Source organism: Mesoplodon densirostris, chromosome 3 (assembly GCF_025265405.1).
Source record: "Mesoplodon densirostris isolate mMesDen1 chromosome 3, mMesDen1 primary haplotype, whole genome shotgun sequence".
Classification (NCBI taxonomy): domain Eukaryota; kingdom Metazoa; phylum Chordata; class Mammalia; order Artiodactyla; family Ziphiidae; genus Mesoplodon; species Mesoplodon densirostris.
Window position 1 is genome coordinate 36,260,799 of NC_082663.1, and position 21,223 is coordinate 36,282,021.

A 21,223-nucleotide genomic window follows, 5' to 3' on the forward strand; every position below is an offset into this window, starting at 1 on the left:
GTGTTTTGAAACCACACTGAACTTTATTTGTTAAATCTAAGTTCTCTGGATGATGTAATTAGAAGAGGTAAGTTTTAAGTAGCAGTAAATAGAAAACCTGTTGTAGCTTTAAAATCACAAACCAGGAGGACGTTTCTGGGGATGTTTTTAGGAGGAAAACAGTAGTCAGCTTTGGCATCTGATGTCTCCACGTCAAAAATAAATGCTGCAAATCATGCTGAGGGCATTTCTGGTGAAGGCAAGCCAGGTCTCTTGGTCCTCAGGCTCTGGGAGAGAGATTGAAATTGCACTGAAGGATTATTAACGTACTGATCACTCAGCTCATCTGTGACTAAGGATATCATAGCCTATTTCCAGGGCTCAGAATTAAGTCCTCAATCATATTCTCTGAGAGTGGAAATTGCAGATTTCAAATACATTTTACCTCTTACTCTCTGGGTGATTACCATTTAGCTAAAGCTGAAGGAGGAAACACCCGAAATAGTTGGATAAGATACTCAAAGTCACGAGTTTCCTTGGCCATCTCTGTAATTCTCCCTCCCCTTTTATACCCTCTTCCTATTGGAAGAGTTGCCATGTATTCAAACTTAGGTCTCACACAGCAATAACTGGAACAGGAGAGAAATGAAAGGGAATGAAAAATATTTTTCTGCCCAGAAAGAAAATTGTGCTCGTAACGAGGGTGGGAGACGTTTTAAAATATCATCTTGAGTACTTGATTTTTTTTCTTGCTTGAGCTTCAGCAAAAGAAAGAAATCATCATTTCTCCTATCCTGTGATACCACAGTCACTTGTTGCTTTAAGAGTGGCCAACTCCCCTACTTACCAGGCAACTCATCTTGGAAAACACAGTTTAGCAGCAGAAGTAGTGCCTTAAAATGTCCTCCCTGACCTTCGAGCCAAAAATAAATCCCTAGTAGTGAGCTGCTGAGGGCAACCAGAGTAACTAAGAAAACAACAAGTATAAAATATGTTATTTTATCTCCTAAAACAATTTTAAAATATTTATAGAAAAGAAGCCATAATTGTTTGAAATATTTTGGGGTCTCTCTGGTGTTATAATGTCAACATTTTGCAAGTCAAACATGGAGAGAATTGCAGGCTCCATGTCAGCAGCTTTTCCCATGGCTGGTTTTAGACCCTGGTTCTCAGCCAAAGAATTACAGCTGAGATCCTCTGCTATTCCAAAGTCATGGTGGTTAGGTCTCTACTTTCTTCATTAAGGTGACTTTCACTCCACTGGGCAAGGCTCGAGGAATTTAAAAGACTTGTGAAATGAAAAGTATGGCAAAGGAAATCTTTAAAGAAAATTTAAAATGTATCCTCAGCTAAAAGACTAGAGCTCAAGTTACATTTTTGACCTAGAGAGTCGGCAAAGAGCACCTATTTCAGCTGCTTTGACATTTTAGCAAGCCTTTAACTTCATAGAGGAAACAAAACCATTAGCTGGTTTTATGTTTGCTTGTTTTTTTGCTTTTTGATAGTTTTGTGTTTGCTTTGTTTATTTGGGGGCAGCAGAGCATAAGATAATGCAATGGTTTATAGTAAATACAAATCACATTGTTTAACATTACTTACACATACTAAGTAATTTAGCAAAGGAAAAAAATTTCTTCTTTTCTTTTTCTTAGTAGGCTAACCAAAATTCCTTTGGAATATGTGGCTACTCCAAAATTCTTACCTTAAAATGGCCTGGGGATTGTTAAGGACGTGGTATGATGTTTATATAAGAAGGTGCAGATAAGCATGTTTGAACCTGAGCGTGTGTGTGTGTGTGTGTGTTGCTGGCGCTGGCCATTTATCTGATGAGTTCAGCCAGAGTGATCTCCTGATATGACATGGATTGAATCTCAGATGACATTCATGGGCCATGTGTTTCTTTTTCTGCCAGGTCTGGATTGTACCCAAATCACTTTATTTTTATTTTCTCTCCCATTGTATGAGGCAGACTAAAAATGTAAGGGAGGACTTAAAAAAAAAAAAAAGATGCTACTGTAGTTTCACCAGCCATTCACTGAATTAAGTTTAGTCAGTGGAAGAGGTGGCACTGCTGAGGAAAGGAACTGGGAAGCGTCATGGGGAGAAAAGCTGCCCAGGAGCTGGGAGGAGATGGCAGATCTGCATGCCTCAGGAACGTTGGCACTGAAAGCCTCAAGCAGGGCTCTTCTTGCTTAGGCAGATGAGCAATTTAAAATATGCTGGCCCTAAGAGGATGTTTTTATTAAGTCTAATTGCCCTTTTGGAAATTTAATGAGAACTAAGCATCGAACAGTACCCCCATTGTATTAGCTAAAGTGTTGTAATTGATGCTCTCTGTTTGTCTTTCATCCTTAATATTAATTAGTCTTTACATACGATCCTCAAGGCAGGTTACATACTCTCAGGGAGAATTTCTTTCTTTTTCTTCTTTTTTCTGGATGTACCACAGTTTATTGAATTTTTTAAATTAAAATATAGTTGATTTACAATATTATATTAGTTTCAGGTGTACAGCCTAGTGACTCGGTACTTTTATAGATTATATTCCATTCCAAGTTATTACAAAATGATGGCTATAATGCCTCGTGCTGTAGAATATATCCATTTGGCTTATCTATTTTATATATAGTAGTTAGTACCTCTTAATCCCATACCCCTATCTTGCCCCTCTCCCCTCCCCTCTCCCTGCTGGTAACTACTAGTTTGTTCTCTGTATCTGTGAGTCTGTTTCTCTTTTGCTATATACATTTGTTTGTTTTATTTTTTAGATTTCACAAATAAGTGATATCATACAGTATTTGTCTTTCTCTGTCTGACTTTTTTCACTAAGCATAATACCCTCCAGGTCCATCCACGTTGCTGCAAATGGCAGAATTTCATTCTTTTTTATGGCTGAGTAATATTCCATTGTATATATATATGCCATATCCTTTTTATCAGTTTGTCTGTTGATGGACCCTTGGGTTGCTTCCATGTCTTGGCTATTGTAAATAGTGCTACTATGAACATCGGGGTGCATGTGTCTTTTCAAATTAGTGTTTTCATCTTTCTGGATATATATCCAGGAGTGGAGTTGATGGATCATGCGGTAGTTCTATTTTTAGTTTTTTGAAGAACTTCCATACTGTTTTCCATAGTGGCTGCCCCAGTTTACATTCCCACCAACAGTGTAGAAGTGTCCTCAGGAAGAATTTCTTATTCCAAAATCAGGAATGAGCAACAACGTTTCATTTTCAGAGGGATTCACAGGGTTGAACTGTCAACTGGTTGCATCAAAACTGCTACTCCTGGGCTTCCCTGGTGGCGCAGTGGTTGGGAATCTGCCTGCCAATTCAGGGGACACGGGTTCAAGCCCTGGTCCGGGAAGATGCCACATGCCTCGGAGCAACTAAGCCTGTGCGCCACAGCTACTGAGCCTGCACTCTAGAGCCCGCGAGTCACAACTACTGAGCCCGTGCTCCACAACAAGAGAAGCCACCACCATGAGAAGCCTGCTCACCGCAATGAAGAGTAGCCCCCGCTTGCTGCAACTAGAGAAAGCCTGTGTGCAGCAACGAAGACCCAATGCAGCCAAGAATAAATAAAAATAAAAATAAATTAATTAAAAAAGAAACTGCTGCTTCTGCAAAGATGATTTTAATGAGAAATGTGTGTAAAGACTTAATGGATACAAATATTCTTCTGAGGAGGGCCTGTTATACGTTGTTATACCTCTCCTATTTCTGTTGGTCCACAAGTGAGCATCCTCTTTGACCTCAGCAGTGTAAGGTGGGAGCAGGCTAGCCCCGACCTGAAGAAGTTCAGTCTAGTTAGGATATGAGGAACTTCTAGAAATTAATGAGAGACTGTATAGTTTTAAGGCCTAAATTGCGTGATGAATACAGATGGCCAAGATGCTCTAAAAAGGGCCAAATTAAGGTGGACTGGAATAGTTAATTCAACAAATTCAATTTACAGATATTTCTTTAGAGTTTTCCATTTTTAAAGATTGAAATTACGGCTATGACGAAAACAGTGATTCTTCCCTCAAGGAATTTATCATGACTTAAGAGATCAAGAATATGTATAAAGGATTACTCTGGGCTTCCCTGGTGGCGCAGTGGTTGGGAGTCCGCCTGCCAATGCGGGGGATGCGGATTCGTGTCCCGGTCCGGGAAGATCCCACATGCCGTGGAGCGGCTGGGCCCGTGAGCCATGGCCGCTGAGCCTGCGCATCCGGAGCCTGTGCTGTTCAGTGGGAGAGGCCACAACAGTGAGAGGCCCGTGTACAGGGGAAAAAAAAAAGAAAAGAAAAGACTATATGAGGCAGAATGTATTAACTATAGAAATAGTGGCCTGAACTACACTCTTTAAGAGGAGTGAAGAGAGGAGAGTCAGCTCAGGATGTGATGAAGCACAGAGAACTTCACAGGGGAGTTAGGTGTTATTTCAGCAGATATTAGAATACTGGGTTAAGACTTTGAAAGGCCTAGAAGAGCAGGGAGTGGCTGCAGGAATAGCGTGTGTGATAAAAGAACAACATAAAAGACGTGCACAGGTGTAGATATGAGGTGTACGCAGAGAACAAGTCAGCCAGTCACTGGGTTTACACTATGTACGGGGCACTGCGCTAGGAATGAGTGGTTCTATTTCACACACACAGCATCCAACAGAGGTTTTTTGAGCACTTACTTTGTGGAAGGCGTACGATTAATTTGGCCAGAGTGCATGGTACATGAGCACTGTGTTTGTAATTATTCCCTTTGGACGTAAACTTAGGTCTATGAACTCGAGTTAAATTACAGAAGGTCTAGAGATGGCAAAAGCTTCATGGAAAAGGCAAGTCTTGCTGGGTCTCGAAGGATGGGTAGTATTTTGGAGAGGAAGCAAGTCATAGTTCTTAAAGTTGTAGGCCAGGTAAGAGGTTCATGATGGTACTGTGTGTGTGTGTGTGTGTGTGTGTAATATTTATATAAAGCATACACAGGGAATTCCCTGGCAGTCTAGTGGTTAGGATTCCACGCTTTCACTGCCAGGGCCCGGGTCTGATCCCTGGTCGGGGAACCAAGATCCCGCAAGCCACATGGCGCAACCAAAAAGAAAACTATTTATGTGTAATATATGTGTGTGTATATACATGTCATGGTTTGCAGGCAAAGCACATAATTAGTATCTTATCACTCTAAATATCATTCCATACCAGTCAAGATAAAAACCTTACACTAGGAGTGAGATGCCATGTCCCAAAGGAACCAGGATCCCCCAAATAATGTTCTTTGTATACCTTTGAACATTTTTCATAAACTTATGCAAACACACACAGCACTTGTGTGAAAGAAAAGACGCCTCTATTCTCATTGCTAACAGATAGGAAATAATGACACAGTGGCAGGAACATTTTATTTTTTCTAAATAAACCTTACACTTTCGTGCCCCTTTGCTGGTGAAGCTCCACAGAGCCCTGAGAGCTTCAGGACATACAGGATATATTTCAAGCAAGTATTAGAGTCATGGCTGTAGTTGGTAAACAGTGAAGCGTGAGCCTGTTAAAAATGTTTTCAAGAAGGAACAATGCGCACTTTCCTTGAATGCACGCTGGAAGTGAGGGAGAAAGCCATAGAGCTTAAGATTACTGCTGTCTTTACTTCAAGAGGCAAGAAGAAATCTTAGCCTCTTCTAGTGCCGTGGACATTAGCAGACCTACATCACCTGGTCTTCCTGGTGTCACAGATGCTAAGACGCCAGAGTTCAGGTCATAGCAGGCCAGGCGACAGAGCTTCTGGTCTTGTCTACCTGGATGATGCCAGTGGAAGATAGGCAGAGACCTTTGTGTGTGATGAGGACTTTTGGCAAGTTTTTATCGAGCACGTGTATGGATTCAAGGATGAATTTTGAATTTATGTTTCTACCTTTAAGGAGCTCGTGGTCTATAGAAGAGAAGACAGATAAGTAAACCTAATTTAATCATGGCTCGCTAAGGTTATTAAAGAGTTTTAAGCAGGGTAATAATACGGTTAGATTGGCCTTTTGGAAATACAGCCGGTAATCGAGTCAAAGTGAATTGGAGAGCGGTGAATGCGGAGGAAGATGGTTGTAATAGGTTAGGAGAGATGATGCAAGTGTGCCAGTGGTGGCTAAAACAAAATAGATGGGTTGTAGACAGATGTTGCGGAGTACTCGGAGTCCAATTACATGTGGATTTTTTCCAATTACATGTTATCAACATCAGCAGTGACTCACTTTTAATAGAGTGAAGCCCTGGAACACAGCTCAGCCTATTAGCAGTGAAGTGGTACTTGCACGGAACAGCTCTGTGGAGGGGGAAACACTGAGACTGATGACAGCAGAGTATCTTAGCAAACTTTCTTTTGCGCCATTTCCCAGAGCCCCTCCTGCCTGTGCCCAGCCCAGGTCCCACGGCTGTCTGCTCCCCTCTGCAGTGTGTCTGTGCTATGGCTTGGTCACTGTGCCCTGAGGGTCCACAGCGGGGACAAAGGCCTGAGCTCCATTCCTATGTAGTCTCTGCACATTCATGACTCAATCCCGAGACCTTGACATACCCCCATATATTTGATCATCCCTGGAATATGTACTTATCTCATGGAATGCAATAAAATATACGCAGGATGGGTCAAGGGCAGCAGAGTTATGCACTGAGCAGAATCTGGGAGGTCGGCGAAGCTTACACAGTAGCTACGTGACTCACCTCTATGAAGCAGCTGGCAGTGTGAGTGATGAGGTTTGTGCCTCAGCTAATTAGTATTAAAAGGACTGGGAGGGCTTCCCTGGTGGCGCAGTGGTTAAGAGTCTGCCTGCCGATGCAGGGGACACGGGTTCGTGCCCCGGTCCAGGAAGATCCCACATGCCGCGGAGCGGCTGGGCCCGTGAGCCATGGCCGCTGAGCCTGCGCGTCCGGAGCCTGTGCTCCACAACGGGAGAGGCCACAGCAGTGAGAGGCCCGCGTACCGAAAAAAAAAAAAAAAGGACTGGGACCCCCACCTAAGAATAGCCTGAACCTTGAACATTCAGGTCACGCATGCCAATGATGAACCATACTTCCAATCTTCTGCCTTAGATTATAGGACAATCATCTGCCAACCATTACAGGACAAGAGCCGGTCCTGGTGTGCAAACTGTCTCCACACCACTTTGGTTCAGTAGCCTAAACTAGGGCTTCTATTATGGGAGGACAGGAACGGGGTTGACAGAATGTGTTTGATGTGTGGTGCCGGCCACCAGCTCTTGTTCATTGACACACCTGGGTTTCTGCCTCTAGTGGAAGCTAACCCAAGTTTAACTGTGCAGAAGTCCACACTGGCTTGGACTGGCCCGGCCAGCCTCTCCCTGCCTAATGTCCTCCACAACTAGGGCCCCAGGGTCCCTCAATCACCCAGCATCTTTTCCCTAGGAAAACCCTCTCGGGAAGAACCTGTGGGTGGTGGTTTTCTTCTCACCCTGATTTTAAGTCAATGTGTTACTTTGGTTTAGTTTAAACCCTTAACCTTAAACTCGATGATATAGAATTCTAGGCGGTTCAGAGCCACCCACAAAGGCATCTTAGGGGCCTATCCCCTGCCCGTTGTAACTGCCTGCCAGACATAGTTATGGATGTCTAACTTGTCATCAGGCAGAGTCCCCAGCAGCCACAGCCCGAGGACCACCATCAGTTTTCACAAGCAGCGGGCATCAGGGTCCCATTTGGGCTCTTCCAGAAACACTCACAGGCAGTCAACAGTGTCATCGCTCAGACTCGGAGCAAAGCTTCCTCCCCGTCTGTAGTTAGCAGCCTAAGGGTGGTGATGATGTGTGACATAAACACACTTTGAAATCGGATGCAACTGATCGTACAGACAGGATTCCGTGGCGCCCCGTCTGGCCGGCGCTGCACAGACTGGGAGGCCCAGGGGCCTGGAGCACTTCTTCAAGCTCAGCTGCAAATCAGTCTTCTCTGGTCTGTATTTCCCAAAGTCGTCCAAAATGAATCCGCGATATTTCATCAGATACATCTATCAGGACTCTCTGTTTCTGTCACAACTTACCAGCCTTAAGCCTTAACCTTCACTAATGACAGTGTCTGTGTTACAGCTCCACAGCAGGGTTGCAGGTATTAGGGTGTGGAGGCGCATGTCCCAACCGCGGAGGGAATGTTTCAGGATGTTGTTTGTTGTTTTAGAAGCTTTCCCCAAGATGCAGCACACAGGGATGGGCAAAGGGCCAGCCAGTGGTGGGGGATCAGGGGTTTGGGGAGGCGCCATTTGTTTTGTGTCTCTCTTCTAAATGAAGTTGTCGTGACATCTGCGTTTTAAGTTGTGTGACAAATTCTGGATTGAGCTTGAAATACACACAATTTGTTTTCGACTGATGGACAAAATGACCACTGCATACTCTGTGTAATAAATAGTTATAGATTAAAACTCACTAGACCTGAAAATTCATGGAGGATGTTTTGTTCACCCCTGTATCCCCTCCTCTAGCATTCTGACACATGGAGTAGATCTTCATTTTATTTAAGGGAATCAACATCTAAATCCTGACCTGGAACTTTCCCAGTAATTGTCCACAGTTGTCACTAATGCTCTGTTATGTCCAGCCCTAACCAGGGCAGAGGCTGGATTTGGACCCCCTTCCAGTAGAAAGTGTCTGGAAATAGCTGTGCAACTGTAGAAGCTATTCTCCAAGAAGCCCCAAGTATCCCTGTGCCCTACCCGAAGCCCTGATCTGTGGCCTTTCCCTGTGGATGGAATGCTCTCATTTTCCTGCTCTATACTTCAGAGGCACCCAGGGTCAGAACTTTGCCCAACACACCAATGCCTGGGAGCCTGATGCCCTTTACCTGTCTTGCCAACCTTTTCCCAGGTGACTGGACTCTGTACCGCATGCACCAGCTACTGGCCAACATCCTGCATTGAATAAACCAGTCACCCAGCACCTACCCCTGACACCACCTTTATCTGTGCCCCACCTACCTGATTAAATCTCCTCAAATATTGACAGGTATACTGAGGCCTGCAGATTCCAAATTCAAGTTTTCTCTGCCCCTTCAGACATTGAACTTTAGATTACGAAAGACCATGACTAGGGATCTTATGGAGAGCTAGATCAGTTTTCCCAGCCTCATCCCTTAAATATCAGGTTTTTCCAGTTTCCAATGAGAGCCCATCTTGAAGTATGAAATTCTCAAAATTAAATCAGGTATATGATCAAATCCTTAATTTCTTCATCCATGAATATGGAAAAAAGTTGTATTTTGTGTAATCTAATCTTTTAGTAAAATCTTGCAAATTTGTAAAAGGAGAAATAACGTTCAGAATATTTGACTTGTGGATAGCTGTGTGTTATTTAGTATTAATAGACTTATATTAGTGGAGATTGAATTGGTGATGTTTACCATGCCTTGGTTTCCCCCAAACTGAGAGCTCAGTTTTTTAGGAAAGGACCGTTTTGTGGCTGTGTAACGTTCAGGACCAATCCTCCTTCCTCTGCTACCCAACCAGTGGGCCAGCTGCTTCCTTGGCTGAAGCAAGAAGCACCATGCTTTTTTTTTTTTTTTTTTTTTTAAAGAGAGCAGGGCAGTCAGGGAAGTGGGGGAACCAGTCAAAGAGCCCTGCCCCATGTCAGGGCACAGTCGGGCCAGATTAGCTTGTGAGGTGGAGAATGCAGTGAAGTACCGAGGAGCTGTGCTCAGACAGCCCAGGCCAAGTTTACAAACCAGTTTGTGATTGTGCCCGGCTTCCCTTGTGAGCCGGGCCAGCACCATAGTCTCTGGGTGTTTGCTCTGAACTGCATAAGCATGGCTGACTAGCTCTCTCTCCCTTTGTAGCTATCACTAAGCCTGACTTCCTGGAAAGCTCTTATCGAGGAATAGAAAGACCTGGATTAACTTCTGTGCATACCATGGCCATATATGCGTGTCAAACTCGTGTTTATATAGCCATTATAGGTGTGAAAGGCAAAAGTGTAGCTACTCCCCAGTATGACCTGTCTTGTCTTATTTCTATGGATGGGTACTAAAAGCCTGTATTTTTATGTCTTAAAATCTTACCTGAAGGAAAAAATATTAAAGACAAAAGGACATGTAGCATTTTCATTAACCTGAGATGTTTCTAAAATGAAACTATTCTCTAACCATCAAATTTGGGCAGAGGGTGATTTCTCCAACATGTTGGTTGAGAGTGGGTTGCTATAAACCCAAAGTCAGAAGCCTTTGACGTGGCGGAGAGTCAATGGATGCCTTAAAGCAGAAGGTAGAAGGAAGAAGCTGAAATTCCAGGCTGAAATGAGGGGACCGTGGCTGTCACTGAGCCCACAGTTGGTATTCAATAAATACCATGCAGATTACTGATTGATTTCTGCAGTTAGTTGCTAGGAGCCCAGTTTGATCTGCTCTTGATTTGGTTATACACAGTGTCCCTCTGGTTCTGTGATCCTGCCCTTGGCTGTCACTTCCTTGGGGCAGCAGCAATCAGCCAGAGGCTTAGACCATCAGAGGGTAAAGGGGGCCTGTGGAGGAACTCTCTGGAGGGTGAGGAGAGAGGCTGGTCAGATGGCCTTGGCTGGTACTCACAGAACATACAGAGATGCTTAGGGAGTAGGACCAGTAAGCAAGTCTCTGCACCAGTCATATCTGATTCCTGCTTCCATCTTCTCTGCCATCATCAGGAGAAGCAGTCTAGATTGGGGATTTTAGAGCATTGATCTTGAACTTTGTCAGAATTGGGTTTGGATCCCAGGTCTATCATTAATGAGTTGTGTGATTTTTTTTTAGGTCGAGTTCCCCAGAAGCCAGATGCTGAGACAAGGGTTCAAATGAAAGTGAATTATTAGAAAAATATTCCAGGGGGAAACTGACAGGGAGTAGGGAAATGAGACAGGGAAAAGGCTAAAAAAGAAAAAAAAAAAACAAGCAAGAATGCAATGTCAAGTGCTATCCCACGGTGGGGTGGATGATGGGGATGGTATCTGTCTCGGTCCCCTCTAGAGGTAGTGCTTCAAGTTCTCCAGAACAGCCCTCAGCTGATGGTTAAGGGCGACCCTTGGAGGTCATAAATTCCTAGACACTATCAGCTCTCCAAGTGCAGGTCAAGATGGCTCCAGGTGCCGAAAGGAACACAGGTGCTGGTGTTGGGAGTGAAAGCACACAGGGAGTCCATGTGCACATAAATGGTTATGGGATCTATATAAGCAGAGCACTGACAGCATGTACTACAAAGGCTTTCGTAGTCTCTTACACGTTCTGAGCCTCAGTTTTCTCCTCTGTTAAATGGGAGGAAAAGAACTTGTTTAAAACCATCAAGGAGGTAACAATAGTAAAGCACCTGCTGAGATGACACAGGAAAAGCACACAAGTAGTCAACAACTGGTAACTCTTACTGGCCTCAGGTTGAGTTATTTCAAACCCTGAGGCCTTAAATAAACATGCAAACTAAAGACATGTAGAATTTGAATTATAACAATATATGCCAGAAAGGAGCAGTTCAGTTGCACAAGGAAGTTTTGGAAGCTAAAGATAATTTTAATAATGACTCCAGAAAACTGTCTGGAAGAGGATTCTAATGTTTAAGATGCTTTCAACAATAGAACTAAGGCATAATGGCATAAACTTTTAGGAAACAGGATACTGTTCTATATTTATAGTTTTAACAATGAATGCTCAGAGGATAAGTGTGATAAAAACCTTAGTGCTCTAGTTCTTATACTTTTAGTAAAATTGAATCTGATCAGTCCAGCAAGTGGGTCTGGAGTGAGTTGACTCTGAGATGCTGGGAGTGACACCGGGCAAGTCAGTTGAGTTCAATGAGCGTTCTTTGAGCATTTGCCATATGGCAGACACGAGACCAAGAGGAATGAGGTACAGTTTCCCAGGATAGTCACCAGGTGAACTGGGGATGTAAGGAGAGAGAACTTAAACCAGTTCATTGCAAGAAAAATAGAAGCATTTCATGGATCCAATTTTAAGTACTTTATACCTGTAACCTTGGTTAATTCCCACAGCAATGGTAAGAGGAAAGTTCCATTATTACCCTGCTCTCGGTAAGGACACCAAGAATAGTTACGTAACTAGTTTACATAACTAGCGAAGGCCAACGTGAGAGTCCAATCCAGGCAGTCTGACCCGAGAGTGCACGCTACACTGCCTCACGTGTCCTAGGATTTCCGTGGTACCTAACTATCTGTAGTACTCACCTCTGTAGGAATTTCAGCTGAACTCTGGAAGTTGCATTTGTTTCACTTACTCAGCCAAGGTCAAGAATCAGTTATGTCAAAGCAACAGGAGGCAACTCTATGAACTCCTTCTGTAAATCCTCTAAGATTCAGATTCATTAAGTTTAATGTAGTACTTTGACTTTTAATGTTGACCGCATTATTTCATATATAAGTATTGATACTTATATATACTTATATACAAATGTAAAACTTATGATGAGGCATGGGTAGTTTCCTCAAAGCAAATGGGCATCTCTTCCTGAGGTTATATCAGTAGCCAAAGTTTGTGGGGACAGGTGCCATCTCTTCTCCTTTGAAAGAAATCCTTGAAAGGTACGTCCTGGGCCACTGAGCAACCCCTTCTGGTACTGTGCAGCCCTGTTATGTGTACAAGGCTCTCACTGCACTGTTCTAAGGAGGTTCAAGAACTGTCTTATGAAAGCAACTCTGGGTTTTCTCTTCTGATCACTCCTGGATTCTCCACGAATGCAGAAGCTGTCAAAGTAAAGGAAAGCCATCTACTAACATGCCTAGAGAATTATTCTACTACACACATTCACTATTATAGCATGTACTTTTGCCTGTTTCTAAGACTGTACCTCCTTACCCAAAGCTTTTCCCATCGTCACTGTATTAACATTCCCTATTTTGTACACAGGACTTGTGTTGGTATAACATTGTTCCTACACCATTTTCTGATAAGATTTGTCCATACAAACCAGTGGACGTGAAACGAAGCTTATATGAACAAGAGTCTTCCATTCACTGGAATTTATTTTTCTGTTGCCCTTTTAAGGTAAAGGGGCACATTGTCAGAAAAGAAAACTGTACCAAGAAATTATTTAAAAACAAATTTGGAGTGTCTTTCTTGCCATCAGTGATCTCACCTAATAGTGTGATGGGAAAAAAACATCAACCAATCACCAGCTCTGGGTTATGAGTCCAATTGCATCAGTAATCAGTTCTGTGGTTATGGGCAAAAGCTGTTAATTTCTATAAACTCAGTTGCTGATATATGAATAAAACTTTTCAGAGAGAAAAAAATCAAATCTGTCCCTCTCAACTCCAAAATTATTTTTTCTGTTATTTCTTAGATACGGATGTAGTACCCAGCTAGGGATTCCTTCATGCCAAGCCCTGTCTGAAGGTCTTTGTGAGAGACTTTCTAAGCCTTTTTTCTTTTTTTTTTAAATTAGTGACTAGAGTGAGGACAAGGAAGGCAGACTCACCAAATCTACAGATGATGCAAAGCCAAGGATAGCTGATGTGCTGAATCACAGACATAGGATTCAAGATATCTTGACAGCCTTGGTAGTGGGCCAAAAACTGGAAGATAAAATTTGATAGGGATAAATGTAAAGGCCTGTGTTTAGGTTTTAAAAAATCATCAATGAAGTGACAGTCCTGACTCACAGCAAGTCCTCTGTAAAAGACTTGAAGTTATTTAGCTCATTGCAGATATATAATTTAACTCACCTGTTACAGTGTAGCTACCAAAGTAAGATAAGATAACTCAGGCTGCCTTAATAGAAACAGAGGGTCTAGAACAAGTAAAGCACCAATCCTCTGGACTCTGCACTGGCCACAACATATCTAGAATAATCCGGTGAGTTCCAGATATCGAGATTTAAGAAAGATATTGGTAAACCAGAACAAAATAATCTTAATGGTGAAAACTCTTGAAATCACACAAAAGGAACTGGAGATGTTTAGTCTGAGGGTGATGAAGGGGCAATGGCAAGGTATTTGTTTTAAAAATGTATCTTGTTGATGAGGGCTTTAATCAACTGTGTTTAGAAAGCATGGAGAAATAATATACCAAAAATGTAGACTTTGGGAACCAAACATGTGCATGTATGAATTTCAGCTCTGTAAGTTTCAACTCTGTGACTGAGTAATTTCTCAGCGTATCCGTTTCCCATCTTGAAATAGGGGTAATAATATCTTGCTCAGAAAGCCATCCATGAAAGTTAAGTGAGCTGGCATGTTAAGTACCTGGCATAGTTATTGGTAAGAGTTAGGTTTTTTGTAAAGGCTAATCTCTTCTTTGTTTACCTTCCCTTCAAGAGGGGGAGAAGGAGGACAGTTAGGTTGCTTTTCCAGGAAGTATTCTATGCCTACTGCAACTATCCCCAAGTAGGATGAGTTGCTAGGTCAGACAGGGCTGGGGTTAAAGTCTGGGAGAGCAGTGCTGACCTGCCAAGGCACTCTGGTGCCCCGCTCTTGTCCCCCACTCTTGTCCAAACACAGCTTCATGTAATAATTCTGATTTTACACAGTAAGTTTCCAGGTATGATTTCGTGTGAATGAATAGTTCAGGAAATTTTTTAAAAGGCAGAAAATCAGTGGATAAGATGTCCCTAAGAAGCCTTTGTTCTCGCTGTTCTCTGCACGTCTGTGTTGTTGGGATTGATACTCCCTAGAACATGCACAATCCTGCTGGAGATGGAGTTAGAAAAGCCCCAAATGTGTTACTCCACTACACCTATGAAGTTAGGGAATCATTTTTGTAAGTTATAGAAAGATAGTTCAGTTGTGACAAACAAAAGGGATTGCTGGCCCCCTCTCTGTAGTTCTCTTATCACTGCGGTACCATGATTTCCTGCTCCACTGCCCGCCCCCGCCCCCACCCCAGGCAAGTCATGTATGATTTTCTCAAAGGCAAAAGGTAGAATTAACTTGCCAGTATTTCGACACTGGGTTTTCTTTTAAACAGCTGATAAGTAAATCCATCTAGCCCTCTCTAGCTGTCCTTCTAGGAGCTTTAATCACAAGAAGCAGGCGAACTTGTAAATGTTCTAAGAGAGCTTAGACAGCAAAATTATTCTTCTTGAAATGCATGAAAGTACCCAGGTGCTTCCAAGCTATGCCCAAGTGCCTTCTCTAAAAGAACATGGTGGGCAAACCAAATATCCATCCTGGGTCAGCAGTTGGGAATCAAACCATGAACTTGCTATTCCCATACTTTCTGGTTAGTTTGTATGTTTTTGAGTAAGTTGACTGAATGCAAGGAGTAGTTTAATATGGTACACTGAGTGATTTCTTATAGGACATACTTAGTCAGAAAAATATGTCAGACAGGAGCTCACAGAACATAGGCTTACAATAGTTTTAGAGATCGAAGGCCTGGATGAGGGTTTCTCAGTCTTGACAATATTGACATTTCAGGTCAGATAAATTTTTGTGGTGGAAGCTGTCCTGTGCGTTGTAACATGTTAGCAGCATCCGTGACCTCTAGGTACTAGGTGGTACCCTCCACCCTCAGTTGTAAGAACCAGAACATCTCCAGACATTGCTAAGTGTTCCCTGGGTGAGGGGGCACTGGGGGTGGGAAATGACCCCCAGTTGAGAGCCACTGCCCTAGATCTGGTGATTGCATGTTGACCTGACCGTGCCCAGGGTTGTTGCAGGGGTCAAATTAGACAAAGCGTGTTTATAGACTTTTAAAAGGAAAGAGAAAATGTATACATATAGTTACAATGCAGCCCTTATCTTTTCACGGGTTCATTTGTTCATTCATTCATCCTAAGATTTTTTTGAACCAGGTGGTGGACACCTTTAAATAAATAAACCTTGAGAGGCTGAAAGGTGTGCCGAGTAAACAAAGAACTTAGAAGAAAAAGAGCAATCATGTAAGACATCCCATAATGAATGTATGCATACAACATGCACAAAATGTTATGGGAGCCCCAATGAAGGAAGGGCTGCCTTTGACCCAAACCATAGAAAACCAGTTGGACTACGCAGCTGAAGCTCTGTAATAACAATTACCGTTTGACTAATTGTGACTAATTCTCCTTCACACGATGACATATATTCATGCAGCTTTACCAGGAGTGTTTCAGGTGTGTGCTGACTGTGTTCAGCACTGATTCAGGTATTAATCATTTTTTAGGTCTACACTTAGGTATGAAATCTGAATGAGCAACTTAATTGAAGTTGTTACAGACACCTGTTATTTTCGCCTTCTTTCATACCCGCTCCAATGATAGCAAACCATCAAACAAAAAAATAGACAAAAATTCCAGCCCAGATTGCCTGAAGTAGAGCCACAAATATCAGACACTAGAGAATAACACAGGAAGCTCAGTCCTGAGTATATTCTTCAAATGGACCTCGATCAGTTCATTTGAGGTCTGTTGATTCAAGAAGAACCATTTCTAGAATCATGAACACCTGTTTAAAGCTCTAAATCTGACATTGCATATTTAGATAGAGATATGTCTGCCTGAGTAATTACCTGCTAGTACCATGGAGATAGGGTTGACCATTATGAAAGTATCAGAATTTCCAAACTTTATTCCAGAATGTTCTGCATTAAATATTCATTAACAAGGAAATTCCATATAAAAGCTGGTGTGCCCTATGGAGCCACATTTACATTAAAGCCTGTCCTGCCTTTAAACCTCCCCTGCAATTTTACCTATTCTGTGTTGCAGAGGTACACACAGGTTGACTAGAGCAAGAGTTGCTAGCTTTAGCATGAGCTGCCCTAATGGTTTTGAGTCACATTTGTTTGGGAAGATCACACTTAAAGCCCGTCACTCGTGCTTGTTTATGGGGAATGCAACAACTTTGATATCAGCTAACAAATCCCCATGAACGCACAGCCACATCTGAGTGCTTCTGACACATGCTTCCTGTCAGTTCTCCCTTGACAGCTTCTAGAATTAAAGCCTAGTGAAGTAAACTGGGAGACATCCCTGAGCATTTAGTAGAAGAAGACTGGTGGAGTGTGGGAACTGCAAAGCCAGCTGTTGAAATCAATGTAATTGGTGTGAGATTACATTTCATCAGCCTTAAGACCTGCCTTTTACCACCAGAGAAATCAGTCTCCACGTTTAAGGTCACATCAATATGGAACATTCTGCATACTGAGCTGTCTGTCACGTGCCTTTAGAATATCTATGCCATGCTGTTTTTTAAGCATTACAAGCGAAACAAACCACTGACAGGTGGGTCTTGTGGTACATTCAGAATCCCTGTGAAAACTCCCCCAGCACTATATCTTTAAATCTCAACTTGATTATATTTATGAGAAAGACATATACTGTATACAACATAAGCATGTATCGACAGCCCTTATTTGATGACTCATTGTGAAAACCAAGCCTGTATTATGATTTTTTTTTCTGTATTATGATTTTTAAATCAGGAATTTATTGGATATGCTCATGTCTTATCTCTGGATTGTACTGTCTTTAGCTTCCCTCGCTTGAAAAAAACTTGCTTTTCATAAAATTACCAGGAATTGATTCAACAAATATTTTTTATTGTAAATTAACTATACGTCAATGAAAAATGGTTTTAAAAAAAACAAATATTTTTGTGTACCTACTATGTGCCAAGTACTATTCTAGGTGCCTGGAATGCTTTCGTGAACAAGAAATGTAAAAAAATCCTGCTGCCAAGGAGCTTTCCTTAGCAGGATGTGTATGCGTTTTGAAGAGGGTGTGTGGGTAGGTGAGGCAGACAATAGCCTATAAAAATAATAATTAAATTATTTGAATAATTATAACCACTCCATTTGTTCCTCATCGGAGTGTAACCAAAAGTTGATCTTGAAATATTTTTATCTGAATCTCCTGAGTTTTCAATGTTAGGGACCAGTTCAAAATAATTTGACACTAAACATGTCCTCATGGTCTGTCTGGAAGCTGCAACACACACCCTCTCTGTTTATTGATGAGAAAGCCCAGGCCCAGAGAGGTTAAATGACTTACCCAAAGTCCAGTAGTCATCAGCAGGGGCAGGGCCGAGATGCAGACTCCTGGTCTGGTGTGCATTCCTCCACAGGTTAGCCTTTGACAGCAAGCAACCTAGCTGGCAGAATCTATTTGTTTCTTTTTTTTGGTTTTGGTTTTGGGTTTTATTTTTTCTGAATCAGTGATTTTCTTTAATACGACAGGTAGTACCATTGAGTTAAATATAAAAATCCCCTTGCCTATTAAATTTTCATCATATTATATTTCTTCACTGGTCATACATTTGGTATTTATTTTTTATGGTAATATGGGTTTTTTTTAACTTTTTATTTTATATGACAGTACAGTTGATTAACAATGTTGTGTTAGTTTCAGGTGGCATCTATTTGAAAATCTGTTTTGAAACGTCACAAAATTTAAAACGTCTTAAGGTACATGCCAAGTGGCAGCCTCACGGCAGAGTGGTCAATAGCAGAAAAGAGATTTTCAGGTGAACGAATTGGGTTGAGACAAGACCCTTATGAAATCACTCTGCTCTCCGCCATGGCAGGCCAGCTGCGGAGGCATAACCCCTGATCCTTGCACTCTCATTCATCTTTCTCACTCACAAACCACCACTGCCCATTCTCCTCCTGCTTCCTGGAGCACCAGAAGACACGGCTAGAGATGGGTCTATGGCCTTGCTACCACAGCTTTCTCTTATTCCTGTCTCCATTCCTGTTCTGCATATACCTTGGACTGGGGCGTCATTCTTAGAGCTCCACTAGATCATTTGTTGAAAAGATTGTTTATAAATCCAGGTTAAGAACAGAATTGAAAAGGCACTGGAAGTAGTCATGTACTGGAATAAACTGCAGTCAGTAGTCATGACTCCTAGACCTACCATTCTAGGTGGCCTTGCTAGAACTTGGTTTCCCTAACTATACATGGGATTTTAAAATCTTCCTATGTACAGGCTTGCTGCGAAGATTAAAAGGTTAAGGGAGATTGTGTCTAATAGCACTCTGAAAACGGTAACTTGCAATCCGTATTCTAGCAATTTCAGTTACTTCTGCCCTTCTTTCTCTGAAGACAAGTTGCTAGAGGGATAGACAATTTTACCATTATTTTGAAGGCTGTCTTCTGAGAGTTGGAAGGGACCTCAGACACCCTTATGAGACCAACCTTGGCTGTTAACTCAGAATAAGCTAGGAGTTCTTTGAAAAATACATATTCATAAGCTCCATACCCAGAGATTCTGATGCAGAAGGCTGAGAGTGATGTCCTGGAGTTTGTCTGTTTTCATGTTATGGGGTGTGTGTGTGTGTGTGTGTGTGTGTGTGTGTGTGTGTGTGTGTGTGTGTGTGTGTGTGTGTGTGTGTGTGTGTGTGTGTGTGTGTGTGTGTGTGTGTGTGTGTGTGTGTTTTAGGAAAACTCCAAACATGAATCTGAAGACTACCTGGTTTGGAAAACCTGGCCCCAGCTTCCTCTAATCCTGATCCCTTTCTCCTTTCGTCCCTGGCTTCACTTAGCAATGGAAAACCACTAATCACTCAGGCTCTCATCTTTTCCACTCAGTTGACTTGCCCCCTTGCAGCCCCCATTACTCGGCACCCCACCTTGACAGCTGCTCTTGCCAAGCGCTGACATTGATCCATTTGGACGTCCTCTCCCTTCCACCTGCTGCCCTCTAGTGGAGGTGCCGACAAGCAGCAAAATGTTTAAATGGGAGCCACCAGGAGTTGGCCAGTCTGAGCTGGCAAGTCCCCAAGGAGATATACACAGACCACAGCTATGAGAGGAATCATTAGGATAGCCTCAAGCTCCTGGGACACTGTTTGCACATGATTTACATTTAGAGCAGAGCTTTATAAAGATCCTGGCATCTCGGGTCCCCCCCGACCCCGCCCCAGGTTTCAGAAATCTACCTGGAACAGGTTATCCTTGGGATATTTTTGCTTCCTTGTCCCCCTTTTTTTCTATCATTTACCCAAATTCCACCTCTTGCAGAAGAAGTTGGTTCCTCCCTACCTCCCCAAACCTTTGGATTTTTTTAATTTTGCAAAAAATGAAAGGGTATTTTTTTTTACATCTTTATTGGAGTATAATTGCTTTACAATGGTGTGTTGGTTTCTGCTTTATAACAAAGTGAATCAGTTATACATATACATATGTTCCCATATCTCTTCCCTCTTGCATCTCCCTCCCTACCACCCTCCCTATCCCACCCCTCTAGGTGATCACAAAGCACCAAGCTGATCTCCCTGTGCTATGCGGCTGCTTCCCACTAGATATCTACCTTACGTTTGGTAGTGTATATATGTCCATGCCACTCTCTTACTTTGTCACAGCTTACCCTTCCCCCTCCCCATATCCTCAAGTCCATTCTCTAGTAGGTCTGTGTCTTTATTCCCATCTTACCCTTAGGTTCTTCATGACATTTTTTTCCCTTAGGTTCCATACATATGTGTTAGCATATGGTATTTGTCTTTCTCTTTCTAACTTACTTCACTCTGTATGACAGACTCTAGGTCCATCCACCTCACTACAAATAACTCAATTTCGTTTCTTTTTATGGCTGAGTAATATTCCATTGTATGTATGTGCCACATCTTCTTTATCCATTCATCCGATGATGGACACTTAGGTTGTTTCCATTTCCGGGCTATTGTAAATAGAGCTGCAATGAACATTTTGGTACATGACTTTTTTGAATTATGGTTTCTCAGGGTATATGCCCAGTAGTGGGATTGCTGGGTCATATGGTAGTTCTATTTGTAGTTTTTTAAGGAACCTCCATACTGTTCTCCATAGTGGCTGTACCAATTCACATTCCCACCAGCAGTGCAAGAGTGTTCCCTTTTCTCCACACCCTCTCCAGCATTTATTGTTTCTAGATTTCTTGATGATGGCCATTCTGACCAGGGTGAGATGATATCTCATTGTAGTTTTGATTTGCATTTCTCTAATGATTAATGATGTTGAGCATTCTTTCATGTGTTTGTTGGCAATCTGTATATCTTCTTTGGAGAAATGTCTATTTAGGTCTTCTGCCCGTTTTTGGATTGGGTTGTTTGTTTTTTGGTTACGGAGCTGCATGAGCTGCTTGTAAATTTTGGAGATTAATCCTTTGTCAGTTGCTTCATTTGCAAATATTTTCTCCCATTCTGAGGGTTGTCTTTTGGTCTTGTTTATGGTTTCCTTTGCTGTGCAAATGCTTTTAAGTTTCATTACGTCCCATTTGTTTATTTTTGTTTTTATTTCCATTTCTCTAGGAGGTGGGTCAAAAAGGATCTTGCTGTGATTTATGTCATAGAGTGTTCTGCTTATGTTTTCTTCTAAGAGTTTGATAGTGTCTGGCCTTACATTTAGGTCTT

At 42.2% G+C, this 21,223-nt stretch overlaps 1 protein-coding gene across 1 annotated transcript in view; it reads left to right on the plus strand.

The window, feature by feature from the left end:
- GHR (growth hormone receptor) overlaps positions 1 to 21,223 on the plus strand; it is a 290,282-nt gene that overhangs the window by 122,353 nt on the left and 146,706 nt on the right. The gene's annotated exons all lie outside the window — the stretch shown is intronic.